At 39.3% G+C, this 16,103-nt stretch overlaps 1 protein-coding gene across 3 annotated transcripts in view; it reads right to left on the reverse strand.

The window, feature by feature from the left end:
- ZSWIM6 (zinc finger SWIM-type containing 6) overlaps positions 1 to 16,103 on the reverse strand; it is a 111,886-nt gene that overhangs the window by 58,783 nt on the left and 37,000 nt on the right. The gene's annotated exons all lie outside the window — the stretch shown is intronic.

Consider the following 16,103-nt stretch of genomic DNA (forward strand, 5'->3'; position numbering starts at 1 on the left):
AGAAACAACAGTCACTACGTAGGACTTTGGGAGGGGCTCAGTTCATGTTGGACGGTAAATTTTACAGGATAAATGTTTTCAGCAACTTCCTCTGGTCACCAGAGCATTACAAGGAATTCCAGCAAAAATAATGAAGTACGACATAGTAATTCCTGACAAAGCAGCAGAGAAAAAGCCACTAAAACCATAGTGTTGAAAGAGTTCCAGGATGAAAGTCTAAAAACCACCAACATGACAAGTGAGTCACCCTTGCATGGCTGAAGCTAACACTGGGGTAAGTGTCTTTTTTATAACTGTCCAGGGTCAACTGCAGTGGAGTCCCAAATGCAGACTGGAATCCCAAGGAACTATTCTAATAACAGTAAAAGTGTTTAAAAAACGGTCATGCAAAGTTCACTTATATTATACATCAGAATATCCTTGATAACACTGGCACATAGTCTAAACTCACACAAGTGGACATACTGTATGAAATCAGGTTGCAGTTCACAGTTTTTCCACACCCTTCGTAGATCCTAATTCACTTCTCGCTGTTCCAATTATTACTCAACAAAATCAGATCAATATACAGTACTCATGGCTAGCACACCCCATTGTCAAAACTGGCAGATAAGACTTGCCATACTAGTACTCCTCCATATAGACATGCATCACCTCTTTCCAGACATGCCGTGCAGAATGAACAGACTTCATGTAAGAAAAATGGATTTCCAGAGGCACAGACAATTTTGAGTGCAAGCTGCTCACATATCTTTTTATATTTATAAAATACAAATATCTGTTAGTTCAAACTGAAAAATTATGTATGTTCCCAGGCCCTAATTTCTTGGCATCTCTGATTTCTGGGAGCTGCATGCACAGCAAGCACTTGAAATAAGTAAGGGTAAGTGTGTGCGGGTGGGGGATCCTGATGTACACTCTTCTACTGACTAAGCCAATGCTAGCACATTCAGAGCACACAGCTGCTCTTCAAACAATGCAGGTAAGATTAATATGCCATTTTCTTAGAGGTAATTTAGGAGCCCACCCCCTCCTCTAAAGCCACACACCAATTCCCCTTGAATGAGCAAGGCATACCATTCTTCCCTGCCAGAGCCAAGAAATTCTTAGGAATATTCACCTCTAACCTGCAGTACCCAAGAGTTTAACAAGCTACAGTTATTCTAACTGTTAATCAGATTCTAGACAGTATGTTAGTATATAATGTGTTATCCAAGCCTCTATTAACATGCATAGGGTTGAACAATAAAATGCAACATGACATTTTTCTTTTTTTAAAATCATGCCTCACCCACAAAATCAAAACTTTCCAGACAACAATACAGAGATAGTGAAAAGTTTGGAAAGGCAGGGGGAAGAAAAAACAGAACTGCAGAATCAAGGAAGCAAAACTTCCAGGATAAGCTAAAGAAAACAAACAAACTAAGGAAGTAGGACAAGTTATACAGCTAAACACAATCTAATTTGTCATTTAGATTTATTAAGCAAGTTACAGGAATTCAGCATGCTGTGGTTTGGCCTCCAGACCAGGTTTTACAGTACATAAACTATCAGACTGAGGACCCCAACAAAAAACTCATCTGGTAACATACAACATTTCTAACTTTCACTGACAAGCCAAGGAACACCCTACAACTATCTTTTGACAGAGGAAAAGGAAACAATTACAAAACCACCATCATTTATTTCACTTTTACAGTGCACTGCGTGAGACACAAAAACAAGGAGACAGAGAACAAAAACCTCAAGGATAGCAAGTCTCTCCACCTACCAGTGAGCCAAGCAACAAGCTGCTTCCATGCAATGACGAAGTAACTCTCTCCCTTCCAGATCCCTGCATTCTCTTACCATTTATCTTTGGGCTTCAGCTTCTGATAATCTATCTATACTACAACTACTAGCACTTGTGATAAACTAGTAGGTGGTGTACTTGTGGAAGTGTGGTTAATGCCTCGTTTTGTTAGCTTTGGTTGCCTACTGAACATGAAACCCAGCCCACAAGACTAAGTACATTGCTGACTAATTTTGTAACTCAAGGCTGTTTGTCGATTTTACTTACCTCAAACTAGACAATGGTCTTGTAGCAGTACTAAATCTCCTTTTTGATACAGGTCTTATGCCTAGAGGTCTACTTCTTGCAACAAGAAAAGGTTCTCTGTCTATGCTCTTAACTTTTATCATAACCTGCATAAAAATAATTTGGAGGAAAACAAGGAAGACCATTCCAAGTTCTTGAAGAAAAAACAGATGTTTACACAAACTCTGAAACAGATGCAGGTAAAGATGGAGGGTGCCCTTTGCTGGCAGAAACACTGAACAGGAACCATGCCTCTAACATTAGTTGTTGATACTACTAATGGTTAAAGACTGTTTTCTGGTTTAGATTAAATTAAGATTAAATTCAGCAACATACTGGACTATTACATCATAACCTTGTCACGTACCTGAGGTTGTGTTGTCACAGTGCACTTAAATAGCAAGACAGAGACAAGATTACATATGAATTAGTTTTCAGTGTTGCCCAAGATACTCAGATCAAGAGACGGGATAGTATTTGAAGGAGTTCTCTATATCACAATAGGAAAGGCAGACACAGAACAGAGTTAAGTTCTGTATCTAGCCTCTGTTACAAAGAGCTGTGAACTGAAAACTGGGCCTTTAACACTGTCAATATCCCAGGTCTCATCAAAATAAACAGAAATACTTCAAAGTCAGTCCCCTTACATAGAAGACTAGTGATTTGTTTTCTTTATACTTTAAACAGTTCAAAAGAAATTTAAAGTACCCAGAAAGAATGCCCTCAGTCTTGTCCCCTGCAACAACATCCCCATCCCTTTCCACAAATCTCCCCTGCTCTCTCTCAGCAGAGTAATTTGAAGGAAGCAGCTGGGTACTATGCCAGAGTTGTCCACTTCTTAAAATTAAGATGACGCCTCCCCAGAATCCATCCACACCCTCTTCAGTCAAATGGGAAGGAAAAGAACTGTTTAACTAGCATCATGCTTCCAGAAGGTTAACTATGATTTAGATTATTTTTATCTATTGAGAAATGGTTTAAATAGATCATTCACTACACAGTGGTAGACTATGTAGCAAGGATTACTATTCCCCACATCTGGTTTTTCCTGTTTAGTCAAACAGGAGGCTTACTCCTCTGATAAGGAGTGAGACAGATATCAGGAGCTGCAAACATTATCAGCCATTTCCTTTGAAATCTGCCTTTCCTCTCTGCAGTCTGAATCTTGGGATGAGAGTGTGACAGATGTCGATATGATACATCCTGTCCTTCTTAAATTCTCCAAGCAAGTCTTAGAAGTTCAGATTCACAGACCTAGCTTGATCCTAACAAGCAAGTATGATGTTTTAAGATTAAATGAGGTCACTTTCCTACATAAACACTGGAACAACAGACCAACTGTTTTCAAAATACTTTAAAAACACAGAATAGTATCAATAATGAACATGGAATATCTGAACCTTGTTGGCCGCTGCTCGCTGTGCAAGAAAACCCCATTCCTCAGCGAGAGAACTCCTAGTTCTCATCTCGCAAGACAATGCCCATGAGATGTGCGCGTGCCAGATTCAGTTGCTAACGGAATATTCCAATCTGTGACATACATTAATTGGATCAACAAGTGTCCTCACATGCTCTGAAAGATGGATGAGGGAAAACACTGCTCACCTTTTCAGTGCCAATTCTCACATATGCTTTTGCTCAGTTTAGTTTCATCTGTTGGTTGCACAAAACCAAAAAAAAAGTAAAAACCAAGACATCCACCACCTCAGAAGGGGCACCAAAACCTACCACCATCTCATCCCTGCAATGTACACTTCACATGCCTGCTTGTCCACTTGCAGCAATAATTTCTCAGTTTGAATACAATGTAAAAGATGAGCACCCCTCTTTATGAATTTACCCACAAGAGCTCAGAAATGTTGCTCCATTAAAGCACATCTGAGCACATCCTGCTGGTTTTGGCTGCTGGATTGCTCTACCCCTCTCCGATCCCCTCCGGTCTCTCATGGACTATAGAGCTGAAATGAACTATTCATTACATGTGAAGGAGTCTCACACAGAGCAGCACCCTGCTGCTAAAGACTGCTACTTTACATAGCAATTTCACAACTACAGCATCTGCTACCTTACTAATATGTATATTTAATGCTGCTGCATAATGTGCAGAATTATATGCTGTTCATTGCCTGTTTGTTCAGATATTATGTACTCTTAAGTAGCATTATTCCCTTGGAAAAACACTGTACTTTTTATTAGGTCTTCTCCCTGGTGTTCTTTGTAAGAGAGCCCCAAATGAGCAGCTCATAGACTACTCCAGACCAAAAAACCCCAGGACTCAGGGTGAGATAACCAAACATGACAAGCTTCTGGCCTACAACTACTAATATAATTTAGTTTATTTCCTGGGTCTTACTGCCCAGTCTACAGTTTTACCTTGTTTTGATACAAAGGAAAGAGGAAACGGAATCATATCTTGAACAACTGGTAGGAAACCTACTCCAGGCTACTCTTGCCACTGGAAACATGAATACTTGTATTACAGCAGTGGCCTTTGACACAGGTTTTATGCTTTCTACTAGAGGACACTCGAAGCAGTAATATTAAGTTCTATTACATACAGTTATTAATCATTTTGTTCACAGCAGCAAACTACCTCAGAGGAAAAAAATCAAAGTTTTAAACTAGAGAAACTAGGGGTTTGGAATCAAGTGTTGGACCAGCATATGTAAGACGTTTCACGTCCTTCAGGAAAGTCTTCAATATGTTCCTATGCCAAATGTCTTCTTAAGTCAGTGTCATCAGTCCTTCCCACATCTAACTCAGGGAAAACTGATTATGAACATGGTTATTCCAGGTGACAGAATGATTGGCCATCTAGTCTAGAAGGCAGTGAGCACTGGCATGTAAGGTTCCCAGCTCAGATTTTGACTTATGTACTTCCAAAGCAGCCCAAGTAAAGGTAATGAATCTACTCTGCATTACTGAAGTGATGCCCTCTGAGAAACACTACTTTAAACCTGCTTTGGAGCAATCAATCTGCTCTCTGTTGGAGGGCAAATGTAATGCAAGGCAAAGGAGATTCCAATATACCTAGCTAAAAGAAGCTTTATCTCAATTAGACACTCAGGATTACGCAGGCAGCCGTTTGCTCTAGAATTAGTTTTCAGATCACTTTGATGTTAGGAAGATTTGGGGGCTATGACAACACTGAAGTACCCCAACAGGCTGCTTTAGGATGTTAGGAACAAAATCCCAACCAGTCCATTCTCCTTGTTACAAGCTACAAATAGACCTACAGAAGAGAAATAAGTTGGCAGGGACAACCCTTGTTGGCCAGACAGAGCCTCAATCTAGTCTTCTCTTATCTGCTATAAGCATGGGATAGTCAAATAGCTGTTGTTTCAATATGAAAGGATGCCCAAGGCTTTCCTATCCCTCCTTTATTTACGCAGTACACAAGCCTCATTCCTGAGGACCAAAGGACACCAGTGGACTGGGCCTTTCTGCTCACCCCAAACACACACAGACTGCTCTGATGTGCCCCCAACACTGCCCTGAGAATTTCGTAAAGCACAGCATCACCGCATTGCCAGACAGCTTACAGAAATCAGCAGGCTGAAACAGGTTGCTGCCTGCTATGCATTGCTGATCAGGGTACGGACTGCAGAAGCTGAGAAGACTGTACCAGGGAGGAACTGCAAGAAGGAAAGACCAACATCCTGCCCCTTACGCACATATGAACGCACACACAAAAGAGTTTGTATGCAATCAGAACAACAGGAAAATTGTTAGTTAATGTTCTCCAGTTTGGATCTGCATAAGATGTTCTATAAAGCAACAAGAATAATATTTTAATCTTTTTTTTGTGCTGTTATGGGAATATACAAAGTTTCTCTTTTTAAAGCAGTAAGCTATTCAAACAACACATCAACACCTCTCAAGATGAGGCAATGGTGACCCCATCAGTAAGGAAGGACTGTCACAACTATTGTGAGCGTGAGCAGACTCATTTCTCAAATGTATTATGCCAGATTCAGAACAAACAAACAATTGTTTTCACCACAGGCATATTTAACAAAGACAACCTCTTGTAGTCCACATGAAGAGAAACAATCTGAATACCAAAATCATGAAGCAGAAGCAAGACTCTTCTAAAAAAGGCTAATATATTTTTATTTTTTTTATTCATCTACACAAAATTCATGAAGTAGGAAATGGAATTTATATTCTGGTTTCTCAAATTTAATATGCTTTTAAAATATCCCTGCCAGAGATAAAACTGCTCAGAAAAAAAGAACTTATTTTCTTTTTAAGAGTAAGTATGTCACAGTCCACACATTTTGTTTTGAAAGGTGATGTTTGCTTTTTGCATGAGGGCAATGCAAACTCCAAACCTTCTAGACCATGAAAAACAAAAGACAGCTGAAGAAACCACCTTTTAAAGCAGGGTAATAAATCACTTCTGGAAAAATCTAAACCAAAAAAAAAAAAATTGTCCAGTTGTCCAGGATATTGAGAGAAGTAACCTTTGTATTTTCTCTTCAGTCTGTCTTCCAAACAAGTGAACACTGGAAAAACCACAAGCATTATTTCTATTTCAGGTAAGTTTCAGGTATTTTGTTTTTGATCTAGCTATCCCTGTAGCCTTATTGTTTACCACATTTGGACAGGGAATTTTTATACGAACTCATTTTTTATAGTCAAACAAAGTGTTTCTGATGACATTTGTAGGCTCTATTGCTGTAATGAAATGGTGGTTTAATAAGAAAAGGAATAACTACTTTAAAGATGTTCTACAATCTGACCAGCCCCAAACAAATACTACTTGTAGTTATTTTTTCAGAGTTAATACTGAAATCAGGAGTAGAACTTACTGAAAACAAACTACTTAACCATTTTTTTTTCTTGCTTAATTACCTGTTAAGCAAGAAAAAAGCCTTAATAAAAAGAGAACATTTGTTTGGATTCAGAGCTCCTGGCCTGGAGTTCTCCAGTAAGAAAACCCCTTTCTTGAAAGCACAGGAAACTTCCCTTCTTACTGTTCTTTAAGGGTAATGAAGAGGCAGAAAATGACTGTAATCTCAGCAAGTACCTGTGCCACCAAAGACCTAATGAAGTTTGTTTTGCTTTGTTTTCCCCAGGACTCCAAAGGCCCTACTGTAAGGAAGTTGCTCATTCCAACACCACTTGGATGCTGCACACCACTGACCCACTCCACCACCACTTCAAACAGCAGAGAAAAAGCTTCCAACACACCAGAAGCAGTTAGCTAATGCTTGCAGCACTAGTGTATTATTTAGATTCCTAATCCACAAAAATCATCTGCTCTGGTGGGGGGGTGGGAAGAATCCATTTCTCCCTTTATTATGGATTGCACAGGGTCATGTTGAGGAAAGGCAGTGAAGGCACAGTGTGACAGCAGAGTGGGCTAAGCCACGGCAAGGCTGACAGCTATCCTGGAGGAATGCCTGTATGACACCCAGCCTCTCCCAGCCCCAGAGGAGAGTCAGGCTGCAGTTGCCAAAAACTGCTTCCTATTTGCAGCACCATGAAAAGCAGAAGTTTGTATGTAAAAAGCTTGCACATGACAAGGATGTCCAACACCAGCAAAAGGTGAACTCCAAACAAAGAAAGCAAAAGAGCCCACACTGCTGCTCACGGAGGAGTGAGCAGCACAACCTGTGAGTAATGTCTGCTCCAAGGAAGAACAGTGCATGAGAAACAGGCAGTCTAGACAGGATGGGGCGAGGGGGGGAAGCTCTCCGGGTTGTTTGCTTCAACTGTTTCACAATGCACTTTTCCAACATCAAAACATGTGGAGAGATGGGAAGAGGCAGGCAGCCTTGCAGGAAGACCTACCCCATTTTTTAATAAAGTCTGCCATCATTTATTGATGATACTTACTTCATGTCTTAGAAAAAGTTATTTTACTGCCTAATACCTCAAGGATCATATTTTCCCATACCTGTGTCTCCAAGAGTTGGATCCAATTCATTATCTCCCACTAAATTTGACAGTGGCTAAGTTAACGCTAAGAATCTTCCAGCCTAGCCTATAGGCTACTGTTAGAAACTAGGCAAAACCACTAAGCTGACTATTTCTATGCACCATGGTAAACAATTACCCAACTGATTAAAAATGTAAAAAGAAGAACAGAGCACTCTGGGCACCCACATCCTGCAAGAAAACTATTTACCTTCTTCCCTCAACAGCAGTTCTCCAGTCATACAGCAGCTAGCCAAATGTACCAAGTTTGAACCTTTCAAGTAGGAACCTTTCAAGTAGGAGGATGGAATGGAATAAGGTTGAGGAAAGGACCTATTAAAGAAATTAAGCTTTCATGAAACCAGAAATTCTTTGAAACATAGTATTTAACAGTTGTTTAAAATATGCGTAACTACGTTTGGAATAGTTATCCTGATTAAGAGCAGGAACACAGCTGTTTGTGTAAGTAAATACAGTCTGACAGCAATTTGGATCATCTATCAGAGAAAAAAAAAATGAACTGGAAGTTTAATAAGCATTATTTGTATTCTACATAATAGCCTATTTGTTCTTTCAAGCCACTGCAGTGATAACACATTTAAAGTCTTCCACTGTGTACTACATCTAAGGTACCTAGGCAAAGCACATTGCAGTTGGATGCTTCCTAAACCATATCGCTCAAGTTTTTAAATATTACTGCCATCTGGCTACTAGGCTTTGTTTACCAAAACAGTAGCTGTGCACACATTTCTACAGCAGCTATAGCCAAAAAAATTAAGTAATGCCATTTGGTTAAGTTACAATTCATATTAAAAAATTGAAAACTCTAAAACTACTTTGCCAAACCAGTTACCATTGTACCTAGAAAAATTAAATATATAGCTTTGCGTTTTGCTTTCTTTCCCATTTCAGTGCTTTAATGTTCTTCAACTCATTTCCCATCTACACTGGCACAGGAAAGAAGCAACAGTGACTGAAGAATGTGTCGAGAGCAAAATTAAGTAGTCTTTCTTGTATTATCTGTAATTCTCTTCTGGATAAGCACTGGTGCTATAAAAGTACGATGTGGAAATGCTGTTATGCTAGTACCTCAGGTTGTTCTTAGGGTGCATATCAAATCATACAACCCTATCAAAGAGACCCCAAAACCATGCTGTTCAGAGGCTGAAAGCTCTGATAAATTCCAGGGACTCTTCCCAGTGTCTGGATCGCACTAAACAAAATAAATATTTCAATTATGACTAATCTGAAACAATGCACAATGAAAGCTGGGGAAGTCTTGGGAGCAGCGGGAATATTTAAATTGGAAAAGAGCCTGTGGGGGTTTTTCCTATTCCTAATTACACTACATTGTATTAATCAAGCCTGGAAACCACAAACCCAAGGCTCTTTGTGACCGAGTTGTCATGGCAGCACAAAACACACTCAAGGCCAAACAGTTGAAGAAGCATTTTCAGCAGCTTACTGTGTGGATATCTTATAGGTGTACAGCATATAGAGGATTCCAATCTTTAAAAAAAGGCTTTGGCCTTGCAAAGGAGATAAACATTGGCTGGATAAAAGCCAGTGATAAGTGTAATTACAGCAGAAGTTTTTTTTAAAGTTCTGCTGTGCTTAAAACCTCACCTAAAGCTCCATTCAGATACTTAGTCATTTCAGTACTCAAATAACCAAACATAAAAGAATCTAGCAGTTGCTTAAAATATGTACAACTAGAATTAAAATAGTTGTACCAATTTAAAGCAAAAGCACATGTGTTTGTGTGCAAGAAAATACAGTCTGACAGCAATTTGGATCAACTACCAGAATCAACTGCAAACTTAATAAGCTATGGGATAATTAACAAGTGTTGTTCGTACTTATGTCAGTATGTTGAGCTATGTGCTGTTGGCCCAAGTTTTCCACCAGCAACTCTGTATGAGTTTGGTACATGCATATGCATTCCTTGTGGCAGTCACAGCTCACTCCTACATCTGAATGAAGACTGCAGACTTAGAAAGCGCTTTACTGTCCAGAACAGCTCTGCAGGCTGATTTTGCAGACACTATAGTAGAAAAGAAGGGTCTCTTTGTTCTCATCCAGAGAACAGAATTGTCCCCCCTACAGTTTGTTCACGTGTTGACGTTTTAGGAAGAATTCAGTATTTCTGGAAGCAATAATTCAGCTTTTACTTTTGTTTCTCCTCTCTCCAGAGTCAGATAACCCCAGTCCCTGTAAGAAGTGGTATGTTCTGGTCTACCATGACTGACAGAGGTACAGCATCTGGCCAAGTTTTAGCCTCAGCTGACTTGAGTGCTTTATAAAAGATTTCAGGCCAGAAGAACAGCTTCCTCTTGTTGGGATCAAAGCAAAAAGAAAATTTTAAAGAACAAAATGTATATACATTTCATCCATAAGCACTCAAAAAACCCAACACCATGCAATTATGTGAGAAAATCGTGCAATACACATGGAAACCTGGGTGTTCAAAGTAAAATACCTTCATGAATGGATCCTGAAGTGTCAGAAAAGTTAGCATTAGAGGTTATATATGAACCATCTACTAGGGGAAAGAGAGAAACCAAGAAGTTAAGTATTTTCTCTTCTTCCTTTTTTATACAAAACAGCTTTGAGAAAATCATTTAAAGACAAAAGCTGAAAGAACCACATTAGGTTTCCTCAAATGTTTTCATAATACACTGCATTTTTCATCCCTAAGATAAAATAAACCCTAACACAAAAGATTCAGGTAACCAAGTATTAATGAGCAGTAATAACATGATCTTGAGATTTTATGATACTGCTCAGCTGCTGAGTATTTGAAAATGACCAGTGCTGCCTCCTCTCACCCAGGTGGGAAACTTATGGCAGGATTGTGCTTTAGATAAAGCCAATACAGATTATACAGCAGAACATGCCAGGCACATCTCTGAACAGGTAAGTAATGTTAAAAATAGTGAACAATTAAAGGATGTCTTTCTAGAGTTTGAACAAATTCAAGAATTAGATATTCCTTTTTTGGATGCAGATCAATGAGTGAGCACAGACAAAAAAAGATATCAATAAGACAAAAATAGACAAGATACAAGAACACCAACACCAGATTACTACTCGAACTCTACTTATATCCTAGAGAAAAAGTTTACTACTGTGGTGGTGGCTTCAGAAACATGTCACTCTTTCAAGAGATTTATTTCAGATGATACAAGCACAGCTGGCAGGGAAGAATGGTACTCAAGTACCAAATTTAGTTTAACTTCCTTTTGGGAAGAGGCAGAAAAAAAGAATGCGTTACCTTGTATAAAGACATATTCATTTTTTATATTGCCTTATATCTTCCACGCTGACCTTTTATGTGTTTCTTTTATCTCGTAAATCTGATAATGACAGAGAGTTGGCACTGAAGCACTAAGTGTTTTTGCCATTTGTACAGCATATACTTACACAGTTTCAGTCTCAACAAAACCACTAGTAGCTAGAAAAAGATTTATATTTAGTTTTTAAATCTGACCTCCAAGGTGTATACAGCAATCTAAACACTTAAATGAAAGGTTTCAAAAAGTGGTGGTGGTGGTTTTATTTCTCTCCTTCCCCCTTTCCCCCTACTCTTCAGTTTTTTAACAAGAAGAAATCCCCTTTTAATCCTCCCCTCAGCTTCTGACCCACACCTAACTGCTTTTCCAGTGCTAAGTAATACCAGCTGGGGTAGCTACAGATGAAAGCATTATTCACTTGCCCTGGGCTTCAGGAGCTGAAGCCTATGGTTCAGTTTGCACAGGTTGTCTAGATTCCATCACTATCTCTCCAATGATGCATACACATCTAAATTCAAATGTAGCACAGGCCAAAGTTTAATTTAATGTTGTTGAGAAGAGGGAGGCAGAATTGTTTTGAAATTCTCCCTGAAAAGCAGCCTGTTGTATTAGAACAAAGCAGCTTGTTTCTATCGTTCCTTTGTTTGACAAGTTTGGGCTGGTTAGAAAGGTCGTTTATGCCTCAAAGCATCAAATTAACATTTGAGGACATGAATTTTAAAAATGGCTATTTGCTTCTGCTCTCTGAATTGCTAATGATTTTTTCTTGAAAAAAAAAAGAAAAAAAGAAAGAGAAAAAGACATAGACAGACCCCAAAAAGAAAAAGAGCCTTTTCCTCAGGCAAACTAGGCATTGATTTTATGTCCATGTCAGCACAAGCTGACTATATCTTAATTAAACCTCACAAATTAAGCAGGTAGTTGAAGTGGTGTCAAATGAAAATACTGTTTAATTACTGAAGAAATACTTTTTGGCATGTCATATACAACTTTCTCCCTCCCCTCCACGTAGACAAGCTCCAATACTCACAACGTGAAATCCCCAGTCACAGCAACAGCTTCCAAGCGTGCTTTGCACTGACTTGCAATCATTAGCACAATACTGCTCATCTTGCTAGTCCTGATTTTAATAAACTACGTCCCCACTCACAACACAAAGAAAATTATTTATAAGTGTTGGGGTTTTTAAAAGAAATAAACAAAGCCTATGTGCTTTTAAACTACATAACAGTAAGTATTTGGGACCAGGTTCTCTAACACTAGGCCTTCCACTCTCCACCTCTGAAAGCACCTATGGTTCTCATCAAATCTTCACAACTAGCATCAGCTAAACTAAGAACTGCATTTCTGTGAAGACCTTACAAGCTTACAAAACATTCACAAACCCATAAATAATGTTCAAAAACAAATCAAGCTGAACTCAAATTATTCCAAACAGGTACAGTTTGAGCAAAAGCTCATACCTTCATTTGCTTTTTCTAGCTCTCTGAAATCTGTTCAGCTGTGTTGCATTCATTTCCCTTTCCCAGTAGATGGAAGCAGGAAGACAAACTGCAGATAATGTTCCCTGCCATATGAAGGTCTTGCTGGCTAAAGAGACTGTAACTTTAGGCAGTAATTCCCACCAGCTCAACTCCAGCAGCCTGCACAACAGCGGCTGGAAAAGCCAGTGGAGCCCAAGGTAGCACGCACGCACACACACACAGACACACGGTGTTTATATTGGCAACCTCCCTGGGAAACATCCCACTTGCCAAAAAGAATCACCCTCACCAGGGTTTGGTTTTTAATGCTTCATCCAATGAGAAATTTGTATTTCTGGAGAACAAGCCACATTCACCATAAAAAAACAACTTAAGAACTGTCCAAACCTTTCAGCCAAGAATAACCTCCTCTGCTCTTTCACAGTCAGAACCATTTCAGACTCAGCATCCCCAACAGCTCAGGTATCTAATAGATACGTAACAATTCACTACCAGCCAGGGCAAGACTCAAACTCAGACAACGTTCACCTAAAAATCAACTAGATAGCATACACTCTGGGACACAGTCATCTGTAGCAGCAAAAGTACTGCCTAGATGTTGCTAGGCACTAGTTCATAGTAAATGCAGTTGTAAATTGCTACTATAAAAACAGCTGTTGTTTTGAAGGCAACAAAAAATTTCAGACAACAGATCCTTACACAGGCAAGTGAAGTCAAAATTTTCTTCGTTTTTCCACCTGTCGATGTAAAAAAGTGTTTCATTGCTTTATGCCAAAACAGGGACAAGAGCAGTGAGCAAAGAAAAAAACAAACCTGCATAAATCTGCTTATAAAAATGCTGCTTTGTCACTTTCCTGTAATTGTTATTTGTGTTATTTGTTGAAACATCAATGCACGGAAAAGAGTTTTAGTACAGAGTTGCCCACAGAAGTTACTTCTGAACACAGAGGAATTATTCTTTTAGAGTATGCCGTTATCAGCATGAAAAGCCAGATACTGTACTTTTACATTATCGCAGCTAATAAGTTTTTAATAAACTCTTATTAAAACCACCATGTAATTCTAGACAGCCAGGAGCAACTATGTCAAAACTTGTGAATCCTTCTCCTTATTACTTTTAAATTCAGTTAGCTTTACAACAACATGTCAATTATAAGGATCTGTGCAGCAACCATCACTTCAAAGAGCATACTTTGAAATAGCCTCAGGAGACATTTTCAAAATTTCATGAAATCGGCCAAAACCAAGCCTATACTCTTCCAGTCTGCTCTTAAAGATACAACAAATCTCAAAGCACTGGAGAAATGCAGCTGACACTGTATCTCAATGTACTATTACAGTATCTCTGTGACTTAAGTACCACCCTATGTTGCAGGAATTTGTCAGCTTGTGCAAAAAAGCTCTGTAATACATTTCACGGCTATAACAGTGTTATACCATGTTTCATAGAAAATAGTCATCCGTACTTGAGCCATAAGAAGAAGTTAACAACAAAGAGGACACAAAATCTCTTCAACCAAATTCTAACTGAGCAGGATCCAGCTTTTCCTAACTCTGGGCCTCGTACTAGCACAGGCCAACCACATCCAAACCACACCAACTGGTGTCTTGCTTTTGGTATGCAGACAAAAGATACACTCAGCACAATGAGCTGTGCCATTTACATCTTAAAGTTAATAAAATGCAGTTTGTATTTGCAGAATAAGCTAAAAGAGTGGACTACAGTCAAATCAAAATCAAAATTCAAATAAAGATAGAAGATTCAAATCAAGGTTCCAATCAAAAAGTTACAAGAGTTCAAAGTTCACAAAAAAACTTTTTATGGGGACTGAAAAGACATTTTAACAGAAGTTTAAGAAAAGGCTCCATTCGCTCATTTAGCTACAGTCCCCTGTGGATACAGTTATTTTACTGTTATTAGAAGCATTAAGAGAAAAATTTAAATAGCTGTTACAACAGTCAAGCCAGCCAACCGCAGTCAAATCTACACTGTGCGGAAGAGCTCTGAGCCACGCACTGCGTTTGGTGTGGTGTTCCCAGAGACATTATAGCCAGTTCATCCTCGCTGCTGCTCAGCTGAGACTCCTGCAGCCCCAAAGGATCTCCTGGCAAAGGGCACCAATTACACTGTCACTATGGCTCACATCCTGGTGTAGGGACAATATGGGATGCTGGGCAGACTTGAAGCGAAAGCTGCCAAGTGTCTGGGGAAGGAGAGATGGAAAAGGAAGTGATATGCAGCAAATGGGATGGGACAGAAAGGTTGTTTATTTGTCCCCGCTACCATGTCCAAATCCCATCAAGCCAAGTGTCAAGCAAGAGAGATTTTCATTCTCCTGATTCACCAAACCAGAGGGGACAGAGCAAAAAATCCAACAAACCACCAACAAAAAAACTTTGACTTTTTAAAGCTAGAAGGGCATTTCCATCTCCACCCCATGAAAACTAAGAAACAGCTGCAAGGGACATGACACAGGACACTTGCTAAACTTTCACATTCACGTTCTGCAAAGTTCTGCTCAGAATCACTAGAAATGCCTTTTGCTGCACTGAAAAACAAATTATTTTTGGCTATTCATAGTACTCAGGAAACTAGTTCTGTTGAGTGTTATTGTCTTACCTAATCAAATAGCTGCCTAATTTTTTATTCCTAATTTATCCACCAGCTGTGAGAGTGCTCTGTTCTCAGCTCTCTGGCTGCAGTTCACCAGATGAGCAGTCCCCAAAGATAGACCTGGTGGGGGGAAAGGAGGGGAAGAAAAAGTGGTGTCTTAATCACAGCCCTTGCTAAAGTAGTTTGTGTAGAAGTGCTGTGTGAAATTGCCCTTTAGTTAACACCTCTAGAAAAAAAGGGAGGCAAGGACGTGTTGTGTTTCAAATTTCTGTAACTATTAAAACTCAAGATGAGGATGCAAATTTAGCCCAAGTACCCCTTTGCCCAAATAACTGATACAGGAAAAAAACCAACATGGCACTTAATACTCTGTCAAGGAAAGGAGGATCACCCAGGGAAAGCAGCTAGTACACACAATGGCATTTATCAGGAGTTTGATTTCTTTTGACTATTACTCTCTGCCCATTAGCAGAGGGACACAACACCTGTAATTGCAAAGGGGTTCCTACTACATTATTTTAGCTTTTTCAGAAGCATTTTGCTGTTTTGTTCCTGCACACTTACACTGACATTGTACTGAATTGCTAATACTGCATCAGTACAGATGGACAAGACCTGTACAAGACAGGACCATCAGCCAGTACAGCACAAAGGGAAAACAACATGTCATTTGGGTACCGGTACTGCAGCACTGCTCTACACTTCTGTCC

This window comes from Harpia harpyja, chromosome Z (genome assembly GCF_026419915.1).
Source record: "Harpia harpyja isolate bHarHar1 chromosome Z, bHarHar1 primary haplotype, whole genome shotgun sequence".
Classification (NCBI taxonomy): Eukaryota; Metazoa; Chordata; class Aves; order Accipitriformes; family Accipitridae; genus Harpia; species Harpia harpyja.